Raw genomic sequence first — 9,660 nt, 5'->3', positions numbered from 1 at the left:
ATATATTTGGACCATTTCTCTATTCATGCGTGCCATCTTTGCACAGGGGTCATGCTAATCTTTTCTGTATTGTTCCAATTTTATCAGATGTCTCCAAAAGGAACTTGAATACTCTTTCCTTTCGCTTCATAAAACCCTTCAGCTGCTTTCTAAGTAAACGATGTGGGACTCAAGCCTCGAGGTATTGTACCACATGCGCTGCTGTTCCATTTCTTCACTAGTCGTGGTGGACGCACGGTTGATGTGGCTTGAAACTTGGGATTTGGGAACACATTACACAGGAATTTTTTTTTTTAAATAACAATAAATATTAAAAAATTTAGTTAGTTGTCACGTTGCAAAAGAATTTTGAAAACTAGCATCTCGAGTGTCTAAAACTCGAGTTCCAAGATAAAAATCAAGTTTTTGAGGCCTGATTTGTAAAAAAAAATCCAAGTAAAAATCGAGTTTTAAAAACTCGAGTTCAAAAAACGCCGCTATAGGGCTTAAAAACGTCACTATAGGGCTTAAAAATGGACTTATAAAAAATTTAGCAGAAAAACGCCACTATAGGGCTTTAAAACGTCAGTATAGGGCATAAAAACGCCACTATAGGGCTCACTGAATCTAGTATTGAACATTTATGAAAAAATTTTGCAGAAAAACGCCGCTATAGGGTTTTAAAACGCCACTATAAAACTTAAAAACGCCACTATAGGGCGATAAAACTAAAAAATTTTTGCATGGAACTCGAGTTTTAGAAACTCGAGATTTATATAAATGGATCTCGATTTTCTAAAACTCGAGATGTCTACTTTCCCTTATAGTTTCAAGCTATGCCTAACTAACTATATACAAATGATTTTCACCGTTATTCTGCACATTCCCCCATTACACAGAGTACACTTAATTGTTTACAGTATTTTGGATGTGCTACGCTTAAATTCATATATTTGGTTGCATGGATGAATTTTTTTTGTTGAGAATAATTAAATTTAAAGCAACCAAGTAGGAGTTATTTTAGGATTGCAACTTTTATTCCATAACTTTTAATGTGATCGACTGTAAGTGTAAATCTATTACTTTCATATGAATTTACCATTTTTTTACATGCACAGTATCAAGAAAAGCACATATAATGATAGTGATTTTATGCATATAAACCAATAAATCATTGAAAATTATGTTTTCATTTGATTGCTCATAATTGAGTATTTATTAGTCTTTTACCTATGCGCCCTATGCTCTTAATTAGAATACTCGNTTATATGAGACAGGTGTATAAGACACCTCTATTACTAGGCTCCAGACGTGAAGCCAAGGCTACTCATATTGCAGTGGAGAATGAAGTAGAGTTGGGTATCAAAAAAGTAATTTATATGAAGGAGACGCTCTTAATGTGATCCAACCACTTCAAAGCACTATCAAGATAAACTCCCACACATATACACACACATATAAACCCATTTTAATACTAGAGAGAGTGTAAAATTTTTCTAGAGAAAAAGAATAAATTAAATGAAATTTAAACTAATTTTTTATTAAACTTTATTTTATAAAAATAAATATAGACATCACATACCCTGGAGCAATGGGCAACCTGTTTACAATTTTTGGTGATGCTACCATCGCTATATCACATGTTATAAGGTATTACGTCCAACCTCCTTAAACCACAAACTTGATACTTAATTCCCTATTATTTATTTCTATTTAATTCATGAATTCATCATTTGGGAGTCATTAAACAAAATTAAAGTCATATTTGTTATGGGTCGATGCAATAGCAAAGCAAACTGAAATCATTAATAAATAAATAAATAAAAACTGAAAATTTGTGACTTTTTAAAGAGTAGAAAAAAGAACTGCTGTAATTATTTTCTTCATAATTTTCATTGTTTAGTTATAAATATGTAAATTAACTGTGACTTTTGATTCTCACCGACACACATATCATGTGTTAACATAAGATCATAGTTGGTTGCTGCTTTTGGTCAGATGTGAAGACAAATGCATCATATATTTGATATGCATTCTAAACTATTTCAACATCAACAAAATTAATAATTGGATTCATATCTTATAGCTGGGATTTAGAAGTCATGTAGATGTGGGGTACATATATGATTAATGCATTGATAACAATCAGGATTTTTTTTTTCCCCTCAAAAAATCAGGCCCAAAATTTGATTTAAATTAAAGCCACAAGCGATAACTTTCATTCACTTCACTATATTTGGCTTCCATGCTCAATTTTATCTGTTTAATAAAATTTCTCCCTAATTCACCATATACTTGTATTTAGTCTAAAATACAATAGAAACTCACATACTTGACATCCAATGACTCCCTAAAATCCGGCCATACCCACTCCTAACAACCACTCAAACTCCAATATACCACTACCAAACTACTTTTCTCAGTCATGGAATATAAACAATCGAGAGAGATGAAAACTCACCTTTAAATCCCCTTGGAATGGATGAGCCGTGCCACCAACACTTTATACTTCACTACTTTAGAGTCTTACATTCTTCCAATAAGCCACAACACATTAAAAAAATGACACCTGAGATATTTCCAAATAAACCAAGGTAAAATAAAATAGTTTTTTTGGTAGTAAAATTGTAGCACCATTGAAACGTCATTCAGGCAATCTCACAAACACATCAATGGCATGCCAAGGACGCTCATCTAATATAAACACAAACACAAAAAAAAAGAAAAAAAAAGAAAAGCGTCTCATATTAATATAAACAAAGTATAAAAGTTTTGCACCAAAAAAAAAAAAAGAATTGAAACAGAGAATAAAAGTTTTGCACCCAAAAAAAAGAATTGAGATGTAGAGATACCTCAACCAAAGCAGGGAGGTTCTGTCAGTATTTATAAACCGTGTGGAAAGGAATAAAAGGAGGAAGGAAATCAAATAGGTAGCCGTTACTGAGAAACAGTAGAGCAGGAAGATGAGTAGCTTTCAAACTCTCTGTTTTCTCACACAATACCTGAACAAACTCTCTGTTTTCTCACACAATACCTGAACGCTTAAATGTTTTTTTTTTTCCTTTTTCTTTTTCCTCCCTTTAAGCTTCCCTCTACGTTACATATTACAAGACCCTGAACTCAATATTTCAAAACCCTGAATGCAAAACCTGAACGCTTCCCTTTTTATTTTTTTCCTTTTTTATTTTTTTTCCTTTTTTCTTTCTCCCAAACGGCCTTGAACGTACCTTTTTTTTTTTTCCTCCCTTTAAGCTTCCCTTTACGTTACCGTGAATTATTTTTTTCCTTTTTTCTTTCTTCCAAACGGCCTTGAACGTACTTTTTTTTTTTGTTTTTTTTTTCTTTTCTCTTCTCTCCAATCCGGCTTGAAAGTTTTGATGTTGGGCTTCATAGTGGAACTAAATAAATATAAGGTGGGCTGAATTAAATAGATACTGGAATTAAATAAATAGATAGTGGGAGTAAATAAATAAGTAGTGGGCTGTAGTTATAGGGCTGGGATTTATAGGGCTGCAAATTGTAAAAACCAATTAAAAAATGAAGGAAAAATTATTTTTTTAATAAAAAAATGACGTGGCAGTTGATGTGGCGTAACGTGAGAGCAGCAGAATTAAATTCTACGCTTCAGCTTTTAGTAATATATAGATTCGCATTAGTTCGTGTAAAAATTAATATTTATTTTAGCATAAGAGTCTATTTTTTTATTTTACACCATCACTTTTCAAAAATAGAATATCTATTATATATACATTCTATTCATTGAAATATTAATTTTTTTTAATTGTTTATATTTTTTCACAAATAACAACCAGTAACCACTCTCTTTCTTTGCTCTTGAGATACATAAAAATAAAAATAAAAAATTTAATGAAAAATAAATAGTATTAGTGTAAATTTATACAATTACTATAATAACTTTACAAATTTATATATTTTTAACTAGATTAATGTTAACTATCTTGAGACTTTTTTTTTTTTTTTTTTTTACCCTGAATTATTTTTTTCCTTTTTTTTTTTTTCTTTTTTTCTTTCTTCCAAATGGCCTTGAACGTACTTTTTTTTTTTCTTTTTCCTCCCTTTAAGCTTCCCTTACGTTACCCTGAATGCTTCCTTTTTAAATTACGCTTCCTTTTGTTTTTGTTTTTGTTTTTTTTTTTTTTCTTTTCTCTTCCCTCCAATCCGGCTTGAAAGTTTTGATGTTGGGCTTCATAGTGGAACTAAATAAATATAAGGTGGGCTGAATTAAATAGATACTGGAATTAAATAAATAGATAGTGGGAGTAAATAAATAAGTAGTGGGTTGTAGTTATAGTGCTGGGATTTATAGGGCTGCAAATTGTAAAAACCAATTAAAAATTGAAAGAAAAATTATTTTTTTAATAAAAAAAATGACTTGGCAGCTGATGTGGCGCAACGTGAGAGCAGCAGAATTAAATTCTATGCTTCAGCTTTTAGTAATATATAGATAATGAGTTACGGTGGTTTTGGCACCAAAGTTGAAATACAATGTGGTGCGGCTTAACCAGTTCCACTGATCTCTTACCTCGGTCATGACCCGTGGCATTGAAGGAAGAGCAATGTTGGACAATCTTTTTCGCAACCACGGACACTATTTTTATATCTAATGGTATACAGGCAATTTTTTTTTTCTTTACTGATGAGTTGACAAGTTGTCAATGGTAGATGATAGGTAGAAAATCCTTGATAGGTAAAAAGCTGACGAGCTTGGATAAGGTGAAGGCTCCGTTTGTATGCTTGAGAAACTGATGATCCACCTCCAAAGCTGATGGGAATACTTAACGGTTGTCAAGTGCGGAGTAGAAACAATCAGAAGGCATCGATGGGCAGTGAGGTTGACGGAATGAAGCTGACGGGGTCAACATGACTTGTTCTACACTCATAAGTATATAAGAAAATATCTTATACTTCACGTTAAACCCAAATCAGGAGGACTCCTACAAGGAAAGGATTCTGCAAAATACGCAAAATAAAGTCTATCTCTTATAAGGTAACATCTTATTAATCAAGGCATGGAGTTCAACCCTACATTACTATAAAAATTCCAAAACCCTCACAAACTATTGTATGTATAATTTACTTTAGCTCTAACACTTTAGAGTTGTGAAAGAGTTCTCTAACTTAACCTTTAGAGGGTTTTTGGCCGGTACCACACTGATACTCTCCTAGGGTTTTCTTTTGTTGTTGTTGTTGTTGTTTCGCAGGCCTTGTTTCGAGCACGTGAGTGTTGTGTGGCTTACTGATGATTTTTGGCTTCATCAGTTGGCGCTATCTGTGGGAATTCGCGATTTGTAAGCTATACTATCGCCTCCCAGACAAAAAGTTGCATGGTACTCACTCACTCGATGGCAACCACCAACAAGATTTAAGGAGACGAACCAAGCACGATTGCCCTTAAGAGACACAACTTTCGAACTCTCGCTGCCATCGTGGAACGCCTCACCAAACAAAACTATGACCTGGAAGAACAATTACGCCAGAAAAATGTAGACCTTAATGTAAGCAAATATGTACCTAAGTTTTGTCCTTTTTTAATGATAAAAAAAGCTCACTTTAGTTAGTTCTAAGGCAGAAAAATTGTTTTCTAAAACCTTTTCAAAGCCTTGTGTTTTTCAGTTGTGATCACTAACTATTGTTGTGTTCTTTGATTATTGTGTTCTTTTCCATCTAATATTTGTGTTGTAGGCATTGAGAGGTTGGTTAAAACCATCTCAAATCTGTGATTCAAAAGCAAAGTGAGTCTCTTGTCCATGATTTCTCACCTTGCTACACATGACTCACATGAGTTCCTGATGTATTCTCTCTAGTTATTATATTTTATTTGCTTGTTGATTTTAAATATGTTTGATATGTTTTAATATGATTTTAGATTGTTTATAATCTATTCCTGTTGTCCTTGGTTTGTTATTTTGGTTTCATGTAAAGTATAACATGTATGTTTATTTTATGTAGTTTAGTTTAATTATTTGTTTTGTGTCATGTTTGTATTTGTTTATGTTGATGTTTGTTTTATTTGCTTCATGTTAGTTTGGTGTTTAGGTTCTAACATGCTTGTTTGATCTCACATGTTTATATCTTTGAATGATCAAATTTGTAGAAATATAATTTCTCGAATCTGTGCTAAAGGATGCGTACTCATCTTTGAGTATGCGTGCGCATGGTTTAACCATGTATAGTTGAGTATGTGTACGCACCCCAAACCCAGATTAGGGCAAAATCTTGTTTTTATTATTTTAATCACATTTTAACATGTTATTTGATTTTGTTTGACTCTGTTTTAGGTTAATTATTTACGTATAATTATTTACCATGTTTGTTTGAATCTTTTTGCCATATTTAGTTCATTTGATATTTTTTTCCTTGTATGTTTTATTTAATTGTCAACTTTCTATTTTTAATTTATTTTGTTTGATTGTGTTTTATTTATTTCTTTTTATATTTTGATATGTTTTTAATATGTTGTATATGTAATTTTTATTTAAAGTGTATGATATATGTTTTGATTAAGGATTAGGGCTCTTTTAATAAAATCTTTAATTAAATATGGTTTAACAACACATAATGGAGGCTGCCTCATAAGCCAGGCGGTCTTGGGTATCTAACACCTTCTCAAGCCATACCCAAACTCTAGACCCATAATCTAGTATGTGAATTCATGTGTGTAAGTAATTAGCCCAACGGGCCCAATATAGTTCCTAGTCCTAATCTAGGTGGTGACTCCATTAGTCCACCTATACATTATTAAATAAAAATAATCAAATTCATATATAGTCACTATTACAATTTATTATGGTAAATATCAAATATAACTTACAATACTTGTAGTCTTAACCATAATGAAATTGAAAGAAACTCATATAAAGGATTCATTAATCTAAATTTTGAATAATAATAATAATAGCAACAACAGTAACAACAACAATAATCATAATCATACAAAAAAAAATATTAACTTTAATATAACAATACATAATATTTTCAATGTATTAGCTTATAATATTTACAAATAATATATTTATACAATAAATTATTTTCCAACCAATAACCACCATAAAAAGACTTGTCTTTTGATATCAAAGGAACTTTATTTAAATTAAAACAATCACAAATGTAGGATTTACTTTAGTAAATAATAATAATAACATACATGTAAGTATGTCACAATAACTATAATATAACTGACGAGTCATATTTACATTAATTTTAATATATAATAACAAAAATATTATGCAATATGTTATTATTAAGTTTCCTATAAATTGATAATAACAAAATAAAGAATGAATTGATAATTCAATTCATAGAGTTGCGAAAAAAAACTTACTATCATAGTTTATTTTGCTAAATGAAATGTACAACTTACAATGTTTGTGGTTTAATAATAATAATTGTAAGGACCCGATTTGGATTGACCCTGAATATGAATGGGTTTTCAGCCCAACCAGCCCAAACAATAAATTTATAGAGAGTGGATTGAAAGGTTTAGGTGCTGGCCGTCGATCACCATGCATGTACTTTTCTTATAAAAAATGCTAAGAGTGCATTTACAGATGGGGGACGCTCCTCGGCCCGTGGCCGAGGAGGCCTTATTGTTTTCTCTTTTTTTTTTCCCCTCCCCTTTTACTTTACTAGCTTTTCTTTTATAGTTTTTATCTTCCTATCCCCTCCTTCCATCTGTTGATCATCTATTTGCCTTTTTTCCTGGCTGTCCGTCCCATCAGAGGCCTTATCGGTACTCAAGTGGTTCACTCTGATCAACGTTATCCTGCCAAGGGGTTACCTCCCCATTAATGCGGCCAGGGGGGTTAGTTGAATGCATTAAATGTGAGAGTGACAGCTTACTTTGGGGTTAGTCTCTCTCCAAAATTACCTTCATCAGGCCGAGGATAAGGTGGTCCTCGGTGTGGATTGGGAAGGAAAGGCTTTCCCTCACCTTGGCCCTGAATAGCCTGTGCTCCTCGGCCTGGGCCTTGGGCCTGCTACATGATGGGCCGAGGCTATCAGGCCCATGGGCCCCACAATAATAATAATAATAATATAGGTATTATTATTTATTATATAATATCGTTACTATAACAATTGATATTTTTAAGGATAAAGTTTAACTACAAAATTAGTTGTAGCCTAAGACTACAACCTTACTCAATAAAATAAATATTATTACATATTTTGAAAATCTAATCGTTGAATTGTATATTCTTTACGTCCTTAATACAAGTGTCAAATTTTGTGTTAAACGGATATTATTTACTATGTGATTTATAAGCTTATATTTCACGTATAATTTTAAATTACAAAAACTTGCAATTTAAACCATTTATTGATGACATAGCTACTGATCTTTAATTTTCTAGAAATTTTGCAAGCATAGAGGATATAAGAAGAAGATATAATCCAATTGTGAATTGTCAAAATTCACCTACAATAGAAAGATATTGAGTAAGGTTGTAGTCTAAACCAATTTTGTAACTAAATTTTATCCTATTTTTAGTACTCACATTTAGATAAATTTTTAGTTTCTATAACTGTTAATAAAACAAAGAAGAAACTCATATTAAACTAAAACTTACAATCCTAAGTTGTGCAGAATAGAGCAAAGAAGAAGAGTGATGCAACAAAGAACAAGCAAAAGAGAGTAAAATAATTTGAGGAATGATTGTTAAAAATTAGCTTGAGGAGATGAAAAAATGGATGCAGACTTTTATAATGGTGAGGAGAAATAAAAAGCAAAAAAATGACCATAGCTTGAATGAAGTAACAATGTAGAGAGCACCATTAACTTGTTTTTGCAATGAAATGAAGTTATGAGACGATTTCTGCAATGAAATGAATTATAGAAAGGACGAATAATTTTTACTTTTACAGTGATGAAATGAAATTACAATGACATATCTAGCACAAATTTTTTTTCACACACACCAAACTGTTTCGGTCAAAGAGAACCATTGACAATAATATTTTTTCCCCCTCCTATCTTGGCCAAAAAAAAAAAAATCTCTCCAAGCAATTTAGTTGTCACAATTCAACTTTTGTTTTTTCCCTATTTTCTCCTATTTTAGCAATAAGATTGCCACAATTCAACTTTTTTTTTCCTCCCTCTCCCCTCTATCTCAGCAATGAGATTGCCATAATTAAACTTTTTTTTTTCTCTATCTCCTCTATTACAGCAATGACATTGCCACAATTCAACTTTATTTTTCTCTCTCCTCTCTCATATTTTGGCAATGACATTACCATAATTCAACTTTTTTTTCCCTTTCTCCTTATTTCAATAAGATCAATTTCAGTCAAGTCAGTTGGACAGCACAAAAATTGGGCAAATATTTCAGTATTGCCAAAATCACTTTCTCTCTCTTTCCTTCTATCATATCATTTCTCTCTCCTCTCTCTTACTTTTTCTCACAATTTCGGTAATACCATTGCCAAAATTCACCTCCCTTCTCATTACACATATCACAAATAAACTCGAATTTACACAATATTTAACCAATAGACTCGAGTGGCCAAGCAGGGAAAAAAAATTATGAAATTACCTTCAGCTTGCAAAATGAGAATTTATAGTTCAACAAAGCTTGCTGCTCAAAATGCAGTAACTTCACCAAGCTAAAAAAAAAAAAAAACAATAGTACAGGGGTGCACTTTATCACAATACACAGCGGGACA

At 31.8% G+C, this 9,660-nt stretch overlaps 1 non-coding gene across 1 annotated transcript; it reads right to left on the bottom strand.

Annotated features, from left to right (window-relative positions):
- LOC112036134 (U6 spliceosomal RNA) lies at positions 1 to 104 on the bottom strand. The gene has a single exon (XR_002885595.1). It is a non-coding gene; the product is annotated as a U6 spliceosomal RNA (small nuclear RNA).
- Positions 105 to 9,660: the final 9,556 nt, after the last annotated feature.

This window comes from Quercus suber, unplaced genomic scaffold (assembly GCF_002906115.3).
Source record: "Quercus suber isolate HL8 unplaced genomic scaffold, Cork oak 2.0 scaffold_96, whole genome shotgun sequence".
In the NCBI taxonomy this organism is placed as follows: domain Eukaryota; kingdom Viridiplantae; phylum Streptophyta; class Magnoliopsida; order Fagales; family Fagaceae; genus Quercus; species Quercus suber.
Note: the sequence above shows the minus strand (reverse complement) of the source record. Positions and strands in the feature narration are given on the sequence as shown.